The sequence below is a fragment of the Sorex fumeus genome, unplaced genomic scaffold, assembly GCF_029834395.1.
Source record: "Sorex fumeus unplaced genomic scaffold, SorFum_2.1 ptg000178l, whole genome shotgun sequence".
NCBI classification, from domain to species: domain Eukaryota; kingdom Metazoa; phylum Chordata; class Mammalia; order Eulipotyphla; family Soricidae; genus Sorex; species Sorex fumeus.
Genome location: NW_026606235.1, coordinates 2,302,825 through 2,329,030, shown reverse-complemented (window position 1 = coordinate 2,329,030; position 26,206 = coordinate 2,302,825). Strand labels below are relative to the sequence as shown.

General features: G+C 38.6%; 1 pseudogene; it reads left to right on the top strand.

The window, feature by feature from the left end:
* Positions 1–1,325: 1,325 nt before the first annotated feature.
* On the top strand, positions 1,326–24,944 carry LOC130017178 (ubiquitin carboxyl-terminal hydrolase 1-like; annotated as a pseudogene).
* Positions 24,945–26,206: the final 1,262 nt, after the last annotated feature.

Here is a 26,206-nt window from a genome sequence, read left to right as displayed (position 1 = left end):
AAGATTGATGTCTGATGTTTCCTGGATCTCCTACTTCCCTTTTCTTCTTTATGCTCAAGTCTTTAGTTTTTATTCTACTAATCTTGACCATCTCACATTATCTTTTTAGGGGGAGTGGGTTGATCTCCTTCCCAACCTTTGTTTGTTCACATTGTAATTATACTATGTCTTGGAGTGTTCAGTTTGGGACTTCTCTCTTTTTTTTTACTTTCTATTGAATCACTGGCATCTTACATTGTCTTAATTCAATAAGTATTTGGTAGTTGTCACAACAGCATTAAGGCACCAATAAATTATGACCAGGAAATGGAAAAAGAAAAACTCAGGGACTTGAGACTATATTTTACTTCCTATAAAGCTCTGTGTTTTGGGATTTATACCCAACTCTCACTCAGTAATCAGGTTGAGGGTCAGACACCACCATAAGCATCATCTGGTGAAGTGGAGAGTAGATTTATTCAGGGTCTCACAGTTCAACGATATTCCATTTAGCACCTCTATCCCTTCAGCTCATACTCAATAGTCAGAATAATCTCATGATTCCTCACTATGTAAAGGAGAGAAATTCCAGCACTCTCTGAGGTCAGACATCAAAGAAACAGAAGCATTGACTAAAGCCAGATATTTTAGAGAAAATACTCTCTCTCTCTGCCATAAATGTTTGGTAATTGTCACAAGAGCATTAAGGCACCAATAAATCATGATCAGGAAATGGGAAAAGTAAAACTCGGGGACTTGAGACTTTATTTTACTTCCTACAAAGCTCCGTGTGTGTGTGTGTATGTGTGTGTGTATGTGTGTTGGGATTTGCACCCCACTATCACTCAGTAATCAAGATGAGGTGCAGACACCAGTCCTTAACTGCTTTGTTAAGGTTTCTTCATGTGTACCACAATCACACTATGAATGTTCATGGTGGAAATAACATATGATGACTCACACAGTGTAGTTAGCTCAAGACACGTTATGTTGAATGCTCAGTACTGATGCTGAGTGTAGACAGACACTTGGGAAAAGCTACATGCTGACAATGACAAATGAAGAACTGTTTGTGTTTCCCTCAGGAATGGTCAGAATGAGCTGCAAGTGATTCAACCTCAGAATTTTGTGTCAATCAGAGCTAGAGAGACAGTCACTCTGCACTGCCTGGTGACCTCTTTGATCAAAGTGGGGCCTGTCAAATGGATCAGAGAGGCTGAGAAGGGCAAAGAGTTAGTCTACAATTTTCCACTTTCCCAAGTGACAAATGCTTTGGATGTCACAAGGAAAGACAATGCTGATTTTTCCATGCACATTAGTATTGATTGCCCCCAGAAGATGCTGGAATGTTGTACTGTATTAAAAACCTGAAAGGAAATTCTGATGATGTGGAGTTCAAGTCTGGACAAGGCACCAGGCTCATCGTGAATGGTGAGCACTGTAGGGGTAGAGGAGCCCTTTGTCCTGGGGACAGCAGCCAGTCAGAATGGTCTCCTTTCTGAGAGCAACAACTAAGGACCAGGTGTGACACTGGTACTTATCTCCATGGTATGGTTCATAATTTTATTCACCCCCTACTACAGATCAGAAAAGTGAGGCTGCAGAGATCATTGTATTTATTCAAGGTCCTATGATGGGTACATGGTGGAAATTGTGGGACATGGCACCCTGATCCCCATCCAGTCAGTCCTATGTTGCATGAATGAGAGAGCAAAGGTTAGTGACTTGCCCAATTATCCACAAGACCTCATTCCTGCATCCTAGGAGGGTCTTCCTCAGTTTGGGGCACCTTCTCTTTCTTCAGTACCTCCTGAGCATCTAGTATGTGCCCCCTCTGCTAAGAGGCAGCAAGCAAAACAGGAAAATGGGATTCTCTACAAATTCTGAGGAGACAGATAAGCTGAGAGTGTTGTGTTTTATATTTTTATCATAAATATCACTGAGAAGGCAGATCTAAGAGACACAGAACTGCTGTTCCATCTGACAGCTCTGGTGGAGAGATGCATTGAGGCTGGGAGTTTACTGTAGCTTGAGAGGAAACCTTCCTTTGATTCAAGGAAAGACCCTCACAGTCCCTCAAAGCTGTGAGCAGAGCAGATGCATGCAGAATGTTCTCATCCAGGGAATATTCTGGATATAGATGACTGAGGGCTGCCAGAAGAAGCAATAGAAAGTACTGAGACAATCCATCTTTTCTAAGACCAAGTTTTCTCATCTCAAAAACCATAATAAGCAGGTAGGGCACTTGATTTGCATGTGGCTGATCCAGATTCAATCCCTGGCATCCCATATGCTATACTGAACATCACCAGGAGTGATTTTTTAGTGCATAGCCTGGAGTAATTACTGAACATTTCCCAGTGTGCCCTCCCCCCCCAAAAAAAAAGTATTGTAATAATCATTGACTACTTTTAGGAGATGTTATAAATCACAAGCATAAAGTTGAACAACCTCAAACTGAACGGGTTATATCAAGGTTATATGACCAAATTTCCTTTGTTGGCTGTCATTTTGCAAAATTAATGAGAGTAAACGAAACTGGTGAGAACAGCTCTTAAGTGGTGGGATTGCGATCCCAAAGCTGTTCTGGACAAGTTTCCCTGAGTCCTCAGGTCTTCAGTTTCCTCGTCAGAGAAGTGGTAACAATAATGGCTTTAATTCAGGTCTGTGAGGTGCATAGTAACCTCGAAGGCCCTCACTATGCTGTGAAGGCATCACTGCACATCTGAGCTACCTGCGTGGGCTCACCCACCTGCTCTGTCATGTCCTGTGTTGGTGGACTCTGGTCAGTCACTAGGCTTGGGATTCCACCTCTGTCAGTCATGCTCTCTTTCACACAGCAGCTGCAGGGACTAGTGAATAAACACTGAGGAGAGGGTGAGCAGTATGGGTGCAAGGATGTTCCTCCATGTCAGCCAGGATGTGCTGAAGCCTCAGCCAGTCACTCTCTTCTCTAGACTTCAGGTGTAAGTGAAATTGGGTGAAGGGGTGACTTTCAACTATGGATCATTAAAACCATCCCTATGGCACCCCAGAGGTCATGCTTAGGAACTGCCTCCAGCTGCTATTTAAGCTCCTTAATGGCCATGATCCAGAGACACAAAAAAAAATTCTCAGAACTGAGCAGCATGCTGCAAAGATTTCTCCAGACCCTAATTATCTAAAATTTTAGAATTCCAGGAGCTTGCAGTCTTTCTTGTGACCGAGCAACATTTTATGCTATTCATAATAAGCACTGTAGCACTGTAGCACTGTCCTCCTAGTGTTCATTGATTTGCTTGAGCTTGCACCAGTAATGTCTCCATTGTGATACTTATTGTTACTGTTTTTGGCATATGGAATACACCACGGGAAGCTTACCAGGCTCTGCCATACAGGTGGGATACTCTCGATAGCTTGCGGGGCTCTCCGAGAGGGACGGAGGAATTGAACCTGGGTCGGCTGCCTGCAAGGCAAATGCCCTTCCCGCTGTGTGATGCTAGATAATTTATTTTGTATTGCTAATGACAAGCAATACAGAATAAATTATCTAGCTTCTGCCTGTTTGGCAGGTTTGAGTGGTGGCAGGAAAATTCAAAATAGTGGTGATGGGAAGGTGTAATATTGGTGGACTGGTGTTTAAATATTGAATGTAATCCATTATTGTGAACAATTTTATGAAAATAAATTTTAAAAAAACACCTGGGAAACACTGACAAGACCCCCAACTCATGCTCAGATTAGACATTCAGACTGAATTGGTCAGATGGAACCTGAAAGCTGAATGTTTAATCTCTTCCAGAATATGTTAATCATAGTAAAACCGGAGTCCCTGAGATTGATGTTTTCTGAGATCTCAGAGAAAGAAGTTGTTTTTCCTCTAACAGTAATGAATCCTTGTGTTTCTGGAGCTGAAAGTAGATGCATTTTTTGTTTATCTGAGAACATCACATACCCTTGACTTCTCATCTGGGTACCAAACTGTTAAGCCTCATTCTATGACCACATTCCCCCACAGGGAGCATGTCCATGTGTGAGAGAGGACTTTTGCCTTGGCAACAGGCAGCCCAGAACTGTGTTCAGATTTAACCTTCCTGACTGGAGAAACCTTCTCATCCTTACACAGGTGTGTGTCACATACAGAGTTGGGATCCTATAATACTCACTTTAACCCAAGCCTTTCCTTCCTCAACTATGAAAGTCACTATCACGTGCTTTCTGTCTTCTGTCTCCTTTGAACCTGTCTCCAGCTCTCAGTAAAGGCTAATTATTTTTATTGTATTTTTGGGGGGAGGTTTTTGGGGGGTTTCTTTTTTGCTTTTTGGGTCACACTGGCGATACACAGGGGTTACTCCTGGCTCTGCACTCAGTAGTTACTCCTGGCGGTGCTCAGGGGACCATATGGGATGCTGGGAACTGAACCCGGGTTGGCTGCGTGCAAGGCAAAAGCCCTACCCGCTGTGCTATCTCTCCAGCCCCTAATTATTTTTATTGTAGTTAAGGTAACATGTTTACAATAGCGGTAACATTTACAGTTTTGTTGTACAACTTACCACCACCAAAGTGCCCAATACACTCCACGCATGTCCTTATGTTTCTACAATGCCTTCTCTTTACTTCTCTTTCTTCACTTGGTAATCTCAACTTTGTAATACAAAACCAATTGTTCTTCATCATCCAATACTCTCTGTTCCATTGTTTTGCTTCCTATATATCAAAGATGAGTGAGATAACCTGGTGTTTATTCTTATCCCTCTATCAATTTCATTTAACAGATACCCTGCAATTTCACCCACAATTTCATTTTCTTAAAGTTGTGTAGTACTCTAATGTGTATATATACACTACAACTTCTTTATCCATTCATCTGCCTTAGGATATTTGTGTGGTTTCCATATCCTGGCTATTGTTAAAGTACTGTAGGTTATATGAACATAGGTATGCAGATATCTTTTCAAAGTAATGATTTTGTGTTTGGCAGATAGATGAAAACAGGTTGAATCACTGTGTCACATGGGAATGCATTACTCTTTGAGAAATCTCCATACTTCCTTCCATAGAAATTGAACCAGAAAACACTCCCATCAGTAGTGAAAGAGAGTTACTTTTTAGCCATATCTATGCCAACTCTGGTTGTTTCCAGTATTTTTTATATACACTATTCTCACTCACATGAGATGATACTTCACTGTCCTTTTGATGTGCACCTCCCCTTGATTCCTATTACTATGTTCTTTAGCTCCTTCATTTCTGTTTGAATGAATTATTTTCTTCCATCAGTCTTTCTTTGAGTTTACAGAAACTCTTATCCTGTGATTTCCCCACTTCAGTGAATATTAGAGAATTCTTACTCTGAACTGATCCTCAGGCAGCATAGTAAGATCTCATGACCCTTAGAACCCTTAGTCCAATGCATGGACTTCCCATTGATGTGGCTGAATTCCATCATGTTTTCATTAATCTGCAGGTGCTATCATTCCTGGATGAGAACATTCTAGATGCATTTGCTCTGCTCACAGCTTTCAGAGACTGTATGGTCTTTCCTTGAATCAACTGGATGAAGCCCAGTTCCAGGTGGTCTGGTGTGCCCTTTCACAATATCATACTAGTGCTTATAACTCTACTGATTTCTCTCCATCACAACAGCTTTTTGAGGATTTTTCACCAGTACCAATGGGGCAGAGCTAGATCTGAAGCTCTACTCCAGTGAGATCAAGGCCAGTTAGTGCCCATTGTGCCCAGGGTGATTCCTAGTGAAGGGGTATGAGCAGGACGAAGCTTCCAGCAACTTGGATTGGAGAATAAGAGAAACAATTCTTGGTGGCATAGCAGGTTGTACCTTAGGCTGTTAAACTTATTTCTTAGCATCTTCTTGATTTTGATGCTATATACATAAAATGATTTTTAAATTTCTTTCGCAAGTGCTTTTTCTTTAAAGTAGTGTGAATGATTTCTGTATGTTGATTTAGTATCTGCCCACTTACTAATTACACATTTTCACTATTTAAGATTTTCCAATAAAAGATCATATCATCAATGAATGGTCATCATTTATCTCATAATTTTGATGACTTTAATTAGGATTTTTTGTATGTAAGATTGTATTATCAATGAATAATAATCATTTAAATTAGTTTCTTTTTTTAAATTAGTTTTTTTATTTTGATGCCTTTCATTTCTCTCCCTTGCCTGATTGCTACAGCTAGGGCTTTCAACATGAGTAGCGAAGAGTAGGTATCCTTCTCTTATTCCTTCACCTGAAGAAAGTTTCCATTTCTCTCCACTGGGTGTAATGTCACCTGTGGATTTGTTAAATATAACAAATTACTATGTGGATATATTTTTTATTACATGGATACATTTTTCTTCTATACACAATATGAGAAATCTTGTAAGTTACAAATGTTGCATATTGTCAAATGTTTTCTGCATTTATTGAGATGACTGTATGTATTTCTTTTATTTTACTGATGGATATTTCATATTGGACTGCATACTATTTGTGCATGTGGAACTAAGCTTGTATCCCAGAGATGTCCCACTTGGTCATGGTTATCCTTTTAATGTGTTCTTGCATTCATTTTTCTAACATTCTGCCAATGATTTCACACCTATATTCATCAGGGATTTTAGGTTTTGAGAGGTTTAGTTTGTTTGGGGGGCCATAACCTATAATGCTTAGAGATTACTCCTGTTTTTGTGCTTAGGGATCACTCCTGGTGGGCCTTAGGGACCCTATGGGGTGCCAGGGATCAAATATTGGTCTGTTGCATATAAGGCAAATGCCCTAACCACTGTACTATCATTTCTAGTACCACATCAGGGATTATAGTCTAAAGTTTTCTTAGATGGGAGCTCTTCTTATCTAGCTTTTCTATCAAACAATGTTGGTCTTGTAAATGAATTTAGGAGTAATTCTTTTTTTAAAAATTTTAAATTGAGTATCTGTAAGGTAGACCATTACAAAGCTGTTCATAATTGGGTCCCGGTCATGCAATGATTCAGCAACCATCCCTCCAGCAGTGTACATTTCCCACTACCAATGTCCCCTGTTTTCCTCCCACCATCCCCCAACATCCCACCCCAGTCTTCCTCTATGGAAGAAACTTTCCTTCTTACTCTCTCTCTCTCCTTTTCCTTTTGTGCATTATGGTTTTCAATGCAGGTACTAAGAGGTCATCGTATTTTCTCAGGGAAATCGGTATTTTTATTGGTGTGGTAGGCTGGAGTAGCTTTTTAACTAGGTGGCATCTTTGGGAAATGGATGTGACTTCTGAGGCTTCCGGAATTATAGAGAGGTAGGGGAAGGTAGTCCATCCTGATCCCTGAAGAAGCCTGGAGATTTAAGTAACAAAACCCATATACCCAAATTTTTCAGCAGATTATGTCTTAGTGAGGTCCATTCTGAGATGGTGGAGGCAAGTCAGGGTTATAGTGGTGATTTTGGATTGTGGAAGCAAGTGGCTTCTGGGGGCTGTGTTTGGGTGGGCACCAGGATGACCTGCTCCCCTCCAATTTACCCTGGTCTGTCCAGCCATGCATGGGTCTGAGATTCACTAGAGCTTATGTTTTCTTTTGAGATTTATTTATGGGTCTCTGAAGCAAGGCTGGTGGTAGAACTTGCATGCTCAGCTGGAAGTTTATTTAATGGGTCTCTGAACAATAAGGCCTATAAATAAGCTTGTATAGCTAAGCCACAAGTAGCTAGTGGGCATGGCTCCCATACACCTTTTGACCATTTTATTTCTTGGGAAACTTGGTCCCAAGTTGTTGGGGTCCAGCCAAAGTCACAGTGGCAATTCTGGTATATCAGGAAGCCTGAATGCACCATCAGGCCACTGATGCACTTGTCCCACAGGTACAGGTTGAGCAGCTGGTGGCACCATACCCCCCTGGGAGTAATTCTTCACTCTTCGTTCTTTATGTTCCAAAAGATTTTGTGGAGTATTTGTGCTCATTACTCTTTGGTAGATTTTTTTTTCAGAGACAACATCTGGTTCTGTAGTCTCTACATTGGTATTTTTGGACATTGATTCCATCTATTTACTCCTTATGAGTATGTCATAGGCCACCATCTCATGAGGGATTGGCTTCAAACATGCATTTAGATTGCCATGCAAATCACTCCAGTGAAAGTTCCGTGTGTCTTTCTCCTGGGGAAGGACTCTGGGAAAAAATATCTAAGAAGGTGGAAGATGTGAAAGGGGCACTGTCCGATGAGCATATCTGAGGCACTAAGGAGGCAGGATGACCTAGAGAGTTGCTAAAGTGTGTACAGGAACAATACACCCTCAACCTGTGGAGAGCTGGAATCCAGGGTGTCTTCAGGGATGCTTTATTTATTTATTTATTTATTTATTTTTGCTTTTGGGTCACACCCGGCGATGCACAGCAGTTACTCCTGGCTCTGCACTTAGTAATTACTTCTGACGGTGTTTGGGGGACCATATGGAATGCTGGGAATCGAACCCAGATTGGCCGCGTGCAAAGCAAACATCATATCCACTGTGTTATCACTTCAGCCCCCTTCAGGGATGCTTTAGATGGAGTGCTGAGCCTTTATTGTTCCAGTGTTGTAAGACCTTTGAGAAGGGCTATCTCCAGGAGCAGCAAACTTGGACAATGCAGCTCTCATCAACTGAGAATGAGTCCCTGAGCTACTCAGGTGGAACCCCATCCTCCAGGATCCGTGGAGCACCAACAGACTAATATTTATTTATTACCCTTAAGAGTCATGACATGTAATAAGAATATTTTAAAATCTCTGCTTCTTTAAATTTTTTTTTGGTGGGGGGAGCTGTTTTTCTTGCTTTAGTTTGGTTTGGGTTTGGGGGCCACACCCGGCTATGCACGGGGGTTACTCCTAGCTCTGCACTCAACAATTACTCATGGCGGTGCTCAGAAGACCATATAGGATGCTGGAGATTGAACCCAGGTCAGCCACGTGCAAGTCAAAACACTCTACCTACTGCACTATCACTCCAGTCTCACTATTTTCATTTTGAAAGAAAAGAATGATTAATAAAAAATGAAGAGAATACAAAAAGTTGTTTCCTCTGGTCCACCTTTCTGTGGCCAACAGAGAGATGTTATCTGACATTGGCACTGGGGACAGGGTGAGTTGAGTATTAAATTTATTGATTGAGGTTCTATGATTTACAAAACTGTTATTATGATTTCCTGTGTACACAATTTCAGCACCACATTCATCATCAATATACCTAACCCCTCCCCAAAGGACCCCAACTACCCCCCTATCCACTCCTCTCCACCAACCCAATTGTGTGAATCAATTCTCCCATTATGTTGCCTTTGGCCCTCTGTTACTTCTGTTGCTATGTCCCAAATATGAGTGTGATCACTTTGTATCTATCCCTTTCCTTCTGACTGACTTCACAGGGCACTATATCCCCTAGTTCCATTCCTGTTGCTGAAAATTATATGATTTTGTTCTTTCATAGAGGTGCATAGTATTCCATTGTGTATCTTTGCCAAAACTTCCTAATCCACTCATCTATATCTGGCATTTGGGGTGTTTCCAGATTTTGACTATTGTGTGAAGATGAACACAGGTGTGCATATGTTCTTTTGAATTAATGTCCGTGTGTTTTGTGGATAAAAGTCAATAAGTGGTATTACTAGGTCATATAAGAGTTCTAGCCTTAATTTTTTTTTGAAGATCTTCATTTTGCTTCCCATAGAGGCTGGACCAGACAACATTCTCACCAACTCGGATGAATGATCCTTTTTTCCCCACAACCTCACCCACACTGGCTGTGTCCAGACTTCTCTTACATGCCAGAAGTACCAGATAATATATCATGAGATAAAATCTCATTGCTGTTTAGATTTACACTTCCCTTAGTCATGAGTGGCAGTGAGCACTTTCTCATGCACCTGTTGGCCACGTGTGTGTCTTCATTGAAAAAGTGTCTGTTCATCTCTATATCCCATTTGTGGCTAAGGTCATTGGACATTTTTGTTGTTGAGTTTTGTGAGAGCTTTGTAGATCTTAGAGAAGCCTTTTATCTGATGTGTGCAAATATTTTCTCCCTTTCAGTACAGCATTCTTTTATTATAGCTTAAGCTTCTTTTGCTGTGTAGAGCTTTTTCATTTGATGCAGTCCCATTGTTTATTTTTGTTTTTATTATCTTTGTCACAGTAGTTGTCTGTTGAAAACTCCTCCGTGGTAAATTTCCTGGAGAGCTCTGCCAAGTATTTTATGTATTCTGGTCTAATCTCAAGATCTCTAATTCACTTTGATTTTACTTTAGTGAATAGAGATATGGTTTTAATTTTTTTCTTTTTTTAATTTTTTATTTTGTAAAGCCGTTCACAATATTTGACTACATTTATTATTCAAACACCAATCCCACCACCATTACACCTTCCCACCACCATATTTCAGATGTTTCCATCCTGAACCCCAATCCTCTTCTCAAAGCAGAACCGAAATATATTTTGTATTGCTTGTTATGAAAAACTTCTGAAAATGCTACAAAAAAGTATTCTTAGAGGAAAGAGTGTGAAGCTTGTTGTATCTCACCCAGGGGCCGTTAAATCCTTCTAAAAGAGCTCACTAACATGCTAACATGTTGTTAAAGATTGAGACTTAACGTGCTTATATACATGTATATGTATATATGTTTAAAAAATGCCTTCTAAGGTTGGTTGCCTCGTACTTTGAACCCCATCAAATGTGATGCGGTACTCTTGGAGTACGGGCAAGGTGTGTGGTATGAAGTGTCACACTACATCAGCTATGAACAGTTCTCAGAGCGGCCAGTATGGTATTTCTGAGGATTAACATGTGAATACCTTCCACATGAAGTCCTATATTCAAGGAATCTAGATATGGTTTTCTTGTCCTAGGAATCCAAATCCAGAGCCTGGCAAGCTCCCCGTGACGTATTCGATATGCCAGACACAGTAACAACAAAGTCTCCAGTGGAGACGTTACTGGGCCTGCTCGAGCAAATCGATGATCAACGGGAGGGCCTTTACCTTACCTTTAGGAATCCAAATCCAAATAGTCAGAAATTTAAACCATATCTTCAATAAATAAAAAGCGTGGATACATACATTTTTTTAAATTTTAATTTATAAATTTGCTTTGGCTGCTAAATAATTGCCAAAAAAACTTAAGGTTTAAAATGGTAGAAATAAGAAAAGGGCAGGGCCACAATGACTAAAACAGGACAGACTAAGAGTGTTCCAGAACAAACAGAAAGAAAGCATAAAAACAAAACTGAACACAGCATCTTGCATGGGAACTCGCTGAGAAAAATCACTGGAGATCACAGCCATTGTCTCAGGAAGATTCATTAATTTGGAAACAGAATTGTGGACAATATCAAAGCTAAGGAGTGCTTCCCTCAGGAGGAGGGAGGGCATATGCAGAGACTGAAAAAGAAATGGTAGCAGTAAACTGGTACGAGATACAAAAAGCTAAGCTGACGTGGACGGGGTTGAACACAAAGGTCTTACAGAATTTCAGCATTATATTGGAATATAAACTGAGCATATAAAAATATGCTCAAGTGGAAACAGCACAGACAGTGGAATACTACTCAACTAATAAGATAGAATCGTGCCATTTGCTGCTATGTGGATGGTTCTAGAGAGTAGCATGCTGAATGAAGTTAGCATAAAGAAGAGGGCCCCATGCAGAATGATCTCTCTCATATGTGGAGTATAAAGAATCATAGTAAGGGAATAACAAAGGGATTACAGAACATGAGAACTGGTTTAACAATGGTGGAAGTGGATATTTTGGTGGGGAGCGTGGGATTGGAACACTATGAATTAAACAGTAAAATTAACAGTACTGTAAATCACAGTGAGAAGGAGAAAGAGGAGAGGAGGAGGGGGAGGACGAACAGGGGGAGGAAAAGGAGGAGGCGAAGGACGAGGAAAAGGAGGACGAGGAGGAGGAGGACGAGGAGGAGGACGAGGAGGAGAACGAGGAGGAGGATGAGAAGGAGGATGAGAAGGAGGACGGAGCCCAGGAAAGAATCAGAAGCAGGAGACTTCAGCAGAAGCAAACTCTGCCTGCTACTGCCCTCTGGTGGACTCAGCTAAGAATGACTAACTTCACATCACTACCGGTAAATTTAAAGTAAACTGGGTGAAACTAGAGCTGGGGGAGGGACCCTGAGACAATGATGGAGGAAAGAGGACACTCTGGTGGAGGTTGTGAATGGTGTTGGGAAAGTTGAAAGCATGAAACCGTGTCACTGGCAGTATTGTAAGTCATGTGGACTAAAACAAAAAAATCTGAAGAACTACTTTAGGTCTTAGAACACACGTAGCTGAAAATAAAATGAGAAAAGTTATTCTGTGTTAAAAGAACACAAAAGAGAGGAAAGGAGAGGCTATACTGACACCAAATAATTGAGTTTTATTTGGTTTGAGTTTTCAAAAACGCAATAGGCAAAGAGGACATTATACAGTGATAAAAATATTATAATATTTATTCATCACTCATCGGAACTCTAAAAATATTAAACACACACACACAAACACACACACACACACAAACGAAGTGAAGTGGGGCCAGAGCGATAGCACAGCAGGTAGGGCGTTTGCCTTGCACCCGGCATCTCATATGGTTCCCTGAGCATAGCCAGGAGTAATTCCTGAGTGCAAAGCCAGGAGTAACCCCTGAGCATTGCTGGGTGTGAACCCAAAAAGGAAAAAAAAAGTGAAGTAGTAAACAAAAAACTCAGTAATCAGAGATTTCAACATCCCACTTTCAATAAAGAACAAAAAACTTAAAAGAAGATTAGTAAGAAAATAGAGGACTTGAAAAATATCAATAAGAGCAAACAGACCTGGGGCTGGAGTGATAGCACAGCGAGTAAGGCATTTGCCTTGCACGCAGCCAACATGGCCAACACAGGTTCGATTCCCAGCATCCCATATGGTCCCCCGAGCACTGCCAGGAGCAATTCCTGAGTGCATAAGCCAGGAGTAACCCCTGAGCATCGCCGGGTGTGACCCGAAAAGCAAAAAAAAAAAAAAAAAGAGCAAACAGACCTAAAGGATATATACAGAATATTTCACCCAGCAACAGCAAAAGTATGTTTTCTTTTCAAGTGTATATGTAGCACTCTCCAGGATATATTGTATGCTAGAGAAAATAAAATCTAATTAATTTTGAGACTAAAATTATATAAAGTATTTTTTATAATTCCAATAAAATAAAATTAGAAATTAATAGCAAAAACACAATAAAATATGTAAATTGAATATAACAAACTAAAAACCAGTGGGGCAAAAAAAAATCTCAAAAGTAGAATTAAAACTTACCTTGAAACAAATGTAAGCAAACTTGCAATATACCAAAGCTATGAAAAACAGTGAAAACAGTGATACAAGGGATGTTTATGGTAGAAACATATACATTTTTTTTAAATTTCAACTCAATTACCTAACTTTGAACTCAAAAAATTAGAAGAAAAAGCAAACCAAACATAAAACTAGCAGAAGAAAAACAAAATATTGGAGTAGTAATAAACAAAATAGAAAAAAAGATCAATAATGATTAACTATTTTTAGTACCCCAAATTGCCAAACATTCAGCTAGACTAATTTTTAAAAAGACAAAGGTCAACTAAAAGCACAAAATAGGGGACATAACAACTAATGCCATAGATTAAAGAGAAGGCTAGAAACAACGTATCAATAAAATGACTAACCTAGGATAAATGGATAATTTATTAAACAAATAAAACCTATACAACTAAATTATAAGATAGAAAACCTGGACAAATCTATAGTAAGACTGAATCAGTAATCAACCCAAAAAGCAAAGCCCAGACTAACTAGGTGTTATGGAGACCACATTTTGTTTTTAAAGTTAACAGCAATTCCTCTTTTTTTGTTTTCTTTTGTTTGGGATCATACCAGTTGTGCTCATAGCTTACTCCTGGCTCTGTGCTCAGAGATTACTCCTGGTAGTGCTTGAGGGATCACATGTAATGCCAGGAATTGAACCCAGGTCGACTTCATGCAAAGCAAGCACCTCCCCACCCTCACACACACAACCTGCCAAACTTCTCAAGTAGTTGGAAAGAAGAAAATACTTCCCAATTCACTCTGAATTCAGAATTACCAACACCAGAGAAAGATTATAAAGTAGAAAACTACAGACCATATCCCAGATGAATACTGAATTTTTTTTTTAAATCTTCAATAAAATATTAGAAAACCAAATTAAAAGAATTGAATACCATTATCTACTGGGAGTAATTCTCAGAATGCAAAGATGTTTCAACATATGAAAATAAATGTTATTTTTCCTTTATTTTCCTGTGTTAATTATTTTAGCAAATTGAAATACTACAAACTGGGGGGCCGGAGCAATCGTATAGCAAGGAGCACATTTGCCTTGCACAAGACCGAATCAGATTCTATCCCCGACAGCCCATACGACAGCCCTGCTAGCACCACCAGGAGTAATTCCTGAGTGCAGAGCCAGGAGTAACCCCTGAGCATCACCGGTGTGACCTCAAAGCAAACTAAATAAATAAATGAAACACTACAAACTGGGTGTTTTAAACAACAGAAATGTTGTCTCGCAATTACAGAGACCAGACATTCAGAGTCCAGCCGGATTTCTTTCATTCTGAGGGTTGTGAAAGTCCCTTCCAGGCCTCTCTTCTAGCTGCTGTGAGATTTACAGCTAGTATTTTCTCTGTACCTTCACATCATCTTGCTTCTGTGTATGCCTTTCTTTTCAATTTCACCTTTTTATAAGAACATCCAGCAGATTAGGGCCAACCCTAATAACCTCATTTAACTTGGTTTTTCTAAGATTTTAGGGAAACCCTGGAATGAGAGTAATGAATTATTGCAGAGAAATGAAATGAAAAGGCTAACGCATTGGCTCTCTGAACGGACTTCTTTCCATAGGCATTCAAGGGCAGTAATGAGAGTACTTGCAATCCTCATGAAACTCTGTGTATATGTTCATACCTGTCAGTGAAAGAATTAGTAAACAAAGGCCCAACCATGATGTGGTCCCAGGTCTTCAGTCCTGACTAGACCAGAGCAGGAGAAATAAAGTATGACTTTAACTTTCTTCCCAGGAAACATGAATGAGATGCTCCAGACCACACAAGATGAGATATCACATATTCTATCAACTGGGGAGTCTCTTACCTTAAGTTGCAATGAACAAGATTCCCTTCACAAAGGACCTGTTGTCTTATGGCTCCTTCCCAAAGTTCCCTCCCAAAAGGACCTGTCTTGCAGTTCAAAGGGACAGTACCAGGCACCAGATAATCTCATCGACAGCCATGATCCAGAGACTCATTGTCCTTCTCTCTCAGAAGACAGCATAACATGACATTGCCATAGCCATGCTGCCAGCCCTCGTGCCAGGCTGTTTCATTCAGGGCAACCCGGAGGGGGACAGGTGAGGTCCCTTCCCACCCCAAGAGACTCAGTCCCAGCAGCCAACAATCTCCAGAACTCAACTGCCACCATGCTCACCACTGCTCTCCACATGCTCGGGCCAAGCCTCACCAATGAGTGAACCTATTCCTGGACATCTCATGCCTCCTACCACTCAATCTCCAAGAGTAGCTCACCACATTTCATGAGTTTAAAGTAGAAGCAACCAATTTTAGAGGGAAATATATTTTTACAGATACATGTAATATACATATATATTTATATTTATATAAGCACACAAGGCTCAACCCTTAATAACATATTATAATCTCTTATATGATCTCTTATAGAAGGGTTTAATGGCTCCTGGATGAAATACAATAATCTTCACACACTGACATCTAAGGAAAGCTTTTAGGAGCATTTTCAGCGGTTTATTCATAACAAACAATATAAAATAAATTATTTTGGTTCTGCTTTTAGGCAGGGGTTGGGGTTTGGGATGGAAACATCCAAAATATGGTGGTGGGAAGGTATAATGATAGTGGGATTGGTGTTTGAATATTAAATGTAATAAAATATTGTGAGCTATTTTATAAAAATAAAGTAAAAAATTTGAAAAAATAACAAAGGGACAGTACCATACCAGAACTTAGTCTACAATTTCAAGAAAAAGTTAAAAAAAATTTTGGAAGGTGGGGTGGAACTGGACCTTCTCCCTCCCCCCGCCCCCCACCCCAACGAGAGACCTGAGTTGCTGCTCATGAACTGTTCCTCCGGCTACTTATCAAGCTCCTTAGTGGCCATGATCCCAGAAGCACACAAACCAATCTCAGAACCCAGCGACTTTTGGCAGAAATCCCTCCAGACTTAATTACTAAAATACCAGAATTTCAAAATTGCAAGGCCACAATAGCAGTTGTGTAACATCATATGCTCTTTATAATCATCAATAGAAAAAAAATTATCTAATGATGCCTTTTTAATAGGTCTGAGTGTTGGGGGGAAATTCCAAATTTTAATAATAATTTGGGTGGGTCTTTTGGCAAAATATTGAATGTAACTAAAGTAGAGAGAGAGTAAAGTGGAAATCATCTGTCATACAGGCACCGGGAAGGGTGGGATGGGGGGTATACTAGGGTTCTTGGTGGTGGAAAATGTGAACTGGTGAGATGATGGGTGTTTGATCATAGTACGACTGAGACTTAAACCCAAAAGCTTTGTAACTATTCTCACTGTGATTCAATAAATTAAAAAAAAATTGGAAACAACACCAAGGAAGGCAACACAGATTTTTTTCCATCCCCACCAGTGGAATCCCAGGTCACAGCACACATGTGACTATTGTGGGTGTCTACTCTACTTCCTAGTATGTGACATCTTCTCTATTATAGTATCTTCCCTTTGTTTCACAACTGCTGTGACAAATATTCTTGAAAGTACCATAAACATAGGATCTTATTTATTTTTCACCTCCTATTATTAAATATTCATAGGAAACTGATACTTGTATTAATGGAGTGATGAGGAAAAAGTTTGGTTGACTTTCTGGCACTAAATTCACCTGTTTAGTTCCACCTGCCGAACTGAACCAATTAAAGTTATTCAAAAAATTTGTCCTAATGTAATGTGTGGCAAAAAGAAAGGAAGACCAGCCTTGCAGAGAAATCTATAAAACTGATGAATTCCCTTTTTTATTAAATGTAAACAAGCAATTACATTACACATTTCTCTAGAAAGTTCCTATCATCATGAAATGAAGGAGTTGAAAAATGTGCTTTAGATGAGGGCAAAGATGTAAAATATTTGGCAACAAAAGGATATAAACAGAAGGCAAATTGGAAAGAAAGAAATAAAATTATTGCTCACTTATAAAAAAATAATAATATACACAAACAAGACCTAAAGACCCCCTTTAAACACTGCTATGATTAATGAGTTCAGTAAAGTGGTAGGATACAAAGTCAACACACATAAATCTGTTGTATTTCTATACACAAGTTAGAGGAAAACGAAATTAAGAAAACAATACTATTTGCAATTGCACCAAAAAAAAGAGGGAGATATAAAATACCTGGGAGCAAATGTAATAAGAAGAATAGAAAGAACTATACACGAGAAACCCTAAAATATGACTAAGATAAATGACATTAAGAAATAGAAAAACATTCTTTACTCATGGAGTGAAAGAAAATACATTATTAAAATGACCCTCAACTAAAGCAATCTACAGATTCAACACAATCTCTATCAAAATATTAATGCTATTCTTTTTTTAAAAAGTGGAGTAAATTCTTATAAAATTTGTTTGTAATAACAAAAAACCCCAAAGAGAAAAACAAATTCTGAAAGAAGAAAACCTGGGGCCTTTCTCTCATTACATTATAAACAATAATAATTAAAATAGGGTGATAATTGAAACAAAAACATGCACATAGGCCAAAATACAAATCAAAACCATAATATCACCTCACATTCATAAGAATGCTTATATCAAAATACTGGACAGATTACTGTTGGCAGGAATGTCATCTGGATCAGTCTCTATGGGAAGCAATATGGGGAGCTGTCAAAAAAAAATAAGAATAGAGCTCCCATATGACCCAGTGTTACCACTTCTTGGCATCTACCCCCTAAAACGCACAAACATGAATTTGAAAGGATATATATGCACACCTATTTTGATGAAAGGGGAGATAAGTACTTGACTTAAGTTAGACAAGATATGAAAACAGCCCAAATGCCCAACTATGAATAAATGGAAAACTATGCAGCTCTAAGAAAGGACAAGGATCATGTAATTTGTGGGGCCAGAGCAATAGTATAATGGGTAGGGTGTTTGTCTTGCATAAGGCCCACCCAGGTTCAATTACCAGCACCCAATATGGCCCCCAACACCTCCAGGAATAATTCCTGAGTGCAGAGCCAGGAGTAACCCCTGAGCATCACCAGGTATGGTCCAAAAAGCAAAACAAAAAAAAAAAATGATGTAATTTGCTGCAACATGAATGGAACTAGAAGATTTTAGGGTGAATGAAGTCAGTCAGAAAGGGAAGGACACATAATAATCTCTCTCATATGTGAACCTTTAAGATTCACATCAAGGTTAATCAATGGCTGAATAAATAGCAGCACTCCTACATTAAATATATATATACACATATATATGTATACACACACACACACACACACACACACACACATATATATACACACACATATATACAGCAAGGTAGCAATAAAAGCCAGAGGCAACACAATGGGAGAACTGACCCATACACTGTTTGAAACAGTGTTAATATCTATGATTTACCCAGTTATTACCCCTTTGTGCCATGAAAACACCCAAGACACCCCAGGATCTAGGGTTTATTGTCATTTGAAACTGTCTCTTTCTTTGCTTTGTTTCTCTATATACCAAAGATGAGTGAGATCATTCAGCATTTGCCCTAAGTCCTCTGACTTATTTCACTTAACATGATACCCTCAAGTTCCATTCAAGAGACAACAAACTCCAAGATTTCATTGTTTCTTACAGCTGCAGAGTATTTCATGGTATCTATATGCCATAGCTTCTTTATCCATTCATCCAGAAATGGATATTTGGATTATTTTCATGTTCTTGATATTGTACTAAAAGCTTCAATGAACATAGATTTGTATATATCTTTTTGAATGTCTTTATGGTTTGGAAGTAGATGCCAAGAAGTGGAATTGCTGTTTCACCAGAAGCTCTATTCTGACGTTTTGAGAAATCCCCATACTATATTCCACAAAGGCTTAACCAGACATTTTCATCAGCAGTGAATGAGGGTTCCTTTCTTACCATATCTCCCACCAATATTAGTCATTACCAGTCTTTTTTAAAATAAGTCAGAGGGAGGACAAATACCATGTCACTCATCTTTGGTACATAGAGAAACAAAGCAAGGAAATACACAGTATCAAATGATGACAAACCCTTGCCCCTTCTTACAAACAGGTGACCAAGCAAAGGGGTTACTGGTGATGGGAAGAGGTGGGGATGAAAAGGTGGACTGGAAATAGCATGAGGACGTTGGAATAAATTCTGATGAACTCCTTAGGATTTGAAGTGAAAATACATGGTGTCAAAAATAACAAAAGTAGTGAGTGGGTTTTCGGGAGATACTCTATCTATGAAAAAGACACTTTCCTTGAGGATTCTTTCAGAAAAATAAAACAAAGAGAGCCTTGGATTTCACAGACTCAAGAAAATGAAAAAAAGCTTCTAAATAAAGATGATCTGAAATTTATCAAGTCGTTTCTACATCACAGTCCTCATCTATAAGCTGTGGAAAAGAGAGAAAATTTTTTATAATTTGTGAAACTAAATAAGCTAATCAATATTTGTTTTCTTAATAATATGCTTCCGGTATTACTATTTGTCCTGGTTTTAAATCTGGAATGAAGCACATTTAAAATATTACTGCAAGAAAGAAGGAAAAAACCCTAAAAGATAAAGCTAATTTTAAAAAATAGAAGAAAGATTAAAGTTGCAGAGAAGATTCTTTGGCAAGTTAAGAATTTACTTTCACTTTACACGCCTTGATTATTTTCATCAACAGCCTCAAGCTGTTTTTCTTTCATTTTTGTGGGGTTTTTTTGCGGGGGGGGTGGGGGGAGTGAGGCATGCTCAGTGATGCTCAGGAATTATTCCAAGGCAAGTTCCCTACCCACTGTACCATCTCTCTAGCTCCGCTGTTTTACTTTAAACTCAGAACAATATACCAGTGAACTTGCGCTTCAGTCAAAGTGACTGCTCAACACACTAAGGGGAGGATTTCTAAACTACGGTGCACAGGACGTATTACAGTCTTTTTGGGAAACATTCAAGAAATGTACCATCTCTTGAAAGGAGAAGTAGAAAATGTGGTAGAATTAACTACTAAGGGAGAAAAAAAACTCTCATCTGAAAAAGGAAGTAATACAAACAGAATAGAAATGGACAGTGTAAGGCATTCTGATAACTATAAAGAAGAACTCTCAACAGCAACCAGAAAAAGAAAAAATGACACCCAATTTGGCAATACGAAGAAAAAAGTTTAAGAATCTCAGTAATACCAGTCATTGGAAGAGACCCAGAATCAACTCAGATCAAAAATGAGCTTGCAAGACCTTCTCAAAAGAAAAAAAAAAGTTAAATTGGTAAAATTCTGCAACTTAGCCAAGCTAGTATTCTTTCTAAATTCTGAGGTCTGGGGAAAATTATAATAACAAGGCTTTTAAGGATAATCCAAAGAAAATTAATCTGACTTTGATGAAAAGGACTTAGGAAATGTGCAAAAGATAACATAACTAATGGCTGAAGACTTTAATGTCCAGAGAATAATAACCATTAGTATAAAGTCATTAAGCCAATAAGCAAAGGCACAGAATGAGACCCTGAGTTATATGTTTGCAACTGGAAAAAGATGTGCAGGACAATTTGGATTAGTTCTTAGAATGTGAAGATTTAGGGCTGGAGAAATAATACAGCAGAGAGAACACTTGCCTTGCACACAGTCAACCGGGGATCTATCCTTAGCACTGACTATAATCCTCCAAACCCTTAGTGATCCCTGAGCACAGAACCAGGAGTAAGCCTTGAGAACAGTAGGGTACAGCTGAAGAAAAAATCAAAAACAACTACAAAAAAAGAATGTGAAATATTAACAGAAAAAAATATTTCCAAGACTCCCAGTCTATTAGTTTAAGATGAGCTTTCTAGTAGTTCTGAAGTTTCTTAGTCTAAAACATAAATGTAGACCCCAAGAGGGGCAATATTTTGTGAAAACTGTAGTCATAATACTGCAGTAAAATAAATTTTTTGGTTTGTTAAGAGCCTAAAAGTATAACTATTCATTTGAAGTGCTGTAAGCAACTGACTTGGAGTTTGATTGTTGTTACATTGGTGATCTCTCCAAGATTCTTACTCCTTTACTGACCTGTTTTAAATTGTCCTTAAAGAATAAAGTATAATGCCAACTAACAATAGCTATGGATTACTTGCAGTTGTGATGCACAGAGACATTACAATTAGTAGTGGGGATTACACTCTTTCAGTCACTGACCTGAACAGTTTTACAAGATAAGGGAAATTTTGTGGTGAACCAAATGTGTGAAATAGATAAGCCTGAAGCATTAAATGAGGAGGAAGTAAGGACTCCGATAGAAAATAAAATGATGAAGTTCTGATCAGAGTGAAAATACACAGTAAAGGAAATTTTCAATTAACAACAAAAAAAGTAAAAGTCCTTGAACTTCTTAGAGGACAGATTAAATCTGCTTAAGGTACAGTCTGAACAATTTCATAGTACCTAATGATAAATTTTCCATTTCAGCATTTGATGAAAAGAGAAATTCTGGAATGCCAGCAGGTAAGTGATTGGCTTTGCATGCAACCAACAGGTTTAATCCTCAGCACCACATATGGTCCCCTGAGCCTCACCAGGAGTGATCCCTGAGCACAGAGCCAGGTGTAAGCCCTGAAAACTGCTGGGTGTGACTCTAAAACAAAACAAAATAAAACATTTCCAGATTAGCAGTACTAACAGGACCATTAATTTGATAGAAACAAGGAATCAATGTTTAAATGGGCACTAGTAGAATTGAGGAAAAATTTTATATGCAATGCAGAGTTTAAAGGAGTATAAGGAGAATGGGAAGTATGAGGATTTTTTGGTGATTTTGAAGTGAAAATTACTGGAGAAGAATTTTTAAATGCTTGTCTCCCTTATAGAAGGGAATATAGATCTCCTACGTGGATTTCTTATTTCATAAGAAATTATCATTTATTAATAGAGTGAGTATATATTTTATATATCTCTTATATATAATTTCTTAGAGTGAGTATATATCTTATTTTATAAGAAATTATAGAGTGAGTATATTTTCTTCGTGTATATATTTAGCAGACCGGAACAAACATCAGTAAAGTTGATTACATCGGATTATTTAGTTTATCTGTGAAGCTATTAGTTTCTCTGGGGTTTTATATAAATAGCAATATTTCAATTACTAAAAATCATTTTCTGTTACTGTCACTGTCCTCCCATTGTTCATCGATTTGCTTGAGCGGGCCCAGTAACGTCTCCATCATGAGACTTGTTGTTACTGTGTTTGGCATATCGAATACGTCACGAATAGCTTGCCAGGCTCTGCCATGCGGGCGAGAGACTCTTGGTAGCTTGCCGGGCTCTCCAAGAGGGGCGGAGGAATCGAACTCGGGTTGGCCATGTTGGCCGCTTGTAAGGCAAACGCCCTACCGCTGTGCTATCGCTCCAGCCCAAAAATCATATTAATTTTTATAATTTATTTTCCCTAGTAGGAACAAGCTTCTGGAAACAAACTTTTGTAGGTTCTTGAGTGATATCTAAAAAAAGGAAAACATTTAAACACACCAATCTTTTGTGTTTCCTTTTTCATATAAAGTATTTGTAATTATATCTCCATATTTTGGAGTAATGATCTACATAATGTTGAGAAGTCCTTTTTTCAAGTAAGCAGCAGAATCACATCTCGGTGCATTTAGTTTCGTGAGTCATTGAGTCATTAATGAAAATATTTTAATGGACTTTTTCTAGGCACAAAGTCTGGAATATTTATATACTCACAGCATTTGAACCACTTTAAAAAGTGTCTCAAAAACCTTACACAACCCCCTTCTATTACAAGAATTCTATGTCTACTCATGAAGGTGATTGTGAACTCTGACAAGTCTTTTTTCTTGTTGATTTGGTTTAGTTTGGGGACCACTCTTTTTTTTTTTTGCTTTTTGGGTCACACCTGGCATTGCACAGGGGTTACTCCTGGTTCTGCACTCAGGAATTACTCCTGGTGGTGCTCAGGTGACCATATGGGATGCTGGGAATCGAATCTGGGTCTGTCATTTGCAAGGCAAATGCCCTGCCTGCTGTGCTATCACTCCAGCCCCAGGGGGGACCACTCTTAAGTGCTCAGGGCTTACTTCTGACTTTGCACTCAGGAATCAACCCTGGTGGGATTCAGGGGACCATATGCGGTGCCAAGGATCGAACCCAGATAGGGCTGCATACAAAGCAAGTGCCCTGCCAACTGTATTATCTCTCTGCACTAGCGAGTGTTTGGGGGCCTGGACTAATCTGTATTTATTTGCAATCATATTCCACACATTTTGTAGATAGCACATAAAACTTAGAAGTGTGACTGTAAATTTAATCTTTTTTCAAAAAAAAAGGCTAGAAAATTGCCTTCCTGAGTGGTATAAAAAAAATGAAACAGGGGAATAGGCACATCAAATGAAAGCCGGATGTATATACAAGATTTTGATTAGCAGAAGTGGCAATGATTACATTTACTGCATAACTATATATAAGACCATCTAATACTCAAAGCAAACAGTCCCAATATATTTGGGGGTTACAGCATATATAAATGTAAAATGTGGGCCAGAGATATAGTACAGAAGGTACTATATGCTTTTGCATGCTTCGCATGCAAAAGACCCTGGTTTCAATCGCCACCACCACATATGATCCCCCAGCTCCAACAGAAGTGATCTCTGAGCACAAAACAAGAAGTAAGTCCTGAGCAGTTCTGGGTGTGGCCCAGAAGTCTAAAAAAACAAAGCACATTAAATGTACAACAACAAGAGCACTGATAGGGAATAGAAATAGAAATATCCTATGGTAAAGTTCTGCCTTATCATTTGATGGCAGCCAATAACAAGTTAATTATATATATACTATCTATCTACTTGTAAAAAACTATGCATGCAGAAGGTTGTGTGTTCGCTGGCTCTCTGGACGGCTCTATCTCACCGCCCGAGTTCGGTGCCCTAGAGCCGCTGTGTGTGGCCTGCATTGGGACGGCTGTTGGCCAAGGGCAGATGAAGGAAGAGACGAGGACTAGGCCGGTTGATCTTAGTGGCAGTTTATTACAAGGAAGTTTATCCCATAGAAGAACTTATGTTGTGGAGGGCCTAGGTTCTCTCAAGCACATGTTCCCCTTGCTAGTCTCTCGGTAGTCCATCTTTCAGCCCTGCTCTCTCCTTCTCCAGCTCCCTTCTAGTCTGGGCTGACACTCCACCCAGTCAGGTAGCCAAATCAACATAAGAAAGCCCTTCCTGACTGCTCAAGGGCAAGATACCTCTTAAGGTGTTTTTCTCTTTTCCTCAGTCCAATAAACTACTCTTGAATTTTTCTGGAAAAATTTGTGTAGAATCATTGACATTTCCTTCTTAAATGGTGAAATTCCTCACTGAAGCCACCAAGACTGAAATTCTTAAGTGAGTTGTCTGTCTTTCAAAATAAATGAGTCCACTTCATCCAAGTTGATGGGTTTTGGTGGGAAAAAGTTCCTTATAATCTGGAGTCTGTAATGATGTCAGTCACTCCACTCCTTATTGATACTGAGAACTTGTGCTTTTGTGACTTGTGTGGCACAGTTGATAGATTGTATTGATTTTCTCAGAGAATGAGACTTTCATTGATTTTTCTATGGTTTTCTATTTTCTCTTTCTGATTTCTGCTCTATTCCTTATTATTACCAGAAAATTGAAGAAGGCGCCGTGCATCACAACCTGTCTTTTCAACTAGTATCACTTTGATACAAAAGCCAGGTAAAGAAAACCCAATACTAACTTCCCTCATGAACATAGACTCGTCATAAAGCCATCCTGATCATTCTTTTTAGTGGGGAGACAATGGAACAGAATAAAAATCCAGAAATAGTTCCTCTTGTCATATACCAAAATTAATTCCAAATGGAACAGAACAAATTTAAATGTTTAAAAAAAACTATACTAGGAACAGAAGAAAACATGCATGAGTTATTTTAGAATACAGAAGTGGAGAAATCATCCCAACCATAATTCAAACTTCAGCAACAAAAAGAGAAAAATAAAATTACAGTTTGACCATCCTGAACAAAAAGAAACTTGCCTATATATGTCTGTGTGTGTGTGTGTGTGTGTGTGTGTGTAGTGTTTTGCAACTCACCCCTTAAAGGTATAGATCTTCTAAAATTTAGAAGACATGCAACCTTATAGAATTATAAAGAACAAATAGGAAAAAGGTAATTTATAGAATTATATAAATGGCTCCTGAACATATATATGTTCAACTTCTTGCACATAAAAGGAGATACAAAGAGCCAGAGATTTAACTTGGTGATAGAATGCACGCGTTGCATGTATTAAACCCTGGAGTTGCTCCCCAACACCCCTAAATGTTATAATTTAAGAAAAAATAAATCCAAATTTAAAAAGCACACACACACACAAGGACACAACTTCTAACCTTTATCTGCTAAGCACTCTGCGTGGGGTGCCAGGGGGAAGTAGACACTTCCATATTTTGTGTATAGAAATGCAGAATCATGTCCCTCATAAGGAGATACATTTGGTAACAGCTTTATAAGTTACATATTGCATATTGCACAATTACACTTAACTTGTGCCCAACAGTTTCATTTCTAGAAATTGATTCCAAAGATGTATTAAATAAGTACAAGTTAATTTATGCTCAGACTCATATCATATACAATGGCATTTTTGTAAGAACCAAGTAAGTAAATGATCTCTGAATAAAATATGCGATAATCACAAGATGGAAAACTATACAACTTTTAAAAGGTGTAGAATGTAACACTCCCTTGGTTACCCACAGTCTCACTAAACAATAAAACACTATTGTTTATTGTTTAACATACATCTTATGTTACAAAGAGTAGAATGTGCAAATACATACAATTTACTTAAATTTTATAAACAAAATGTACTTTTAAAATATTCTTTTAAAAATTAAAAGGTTAAAAGTGTACCTAGATGGGAAGAAGGGGAACAGGTAGAAGAACTGAGCAAAAGAAACT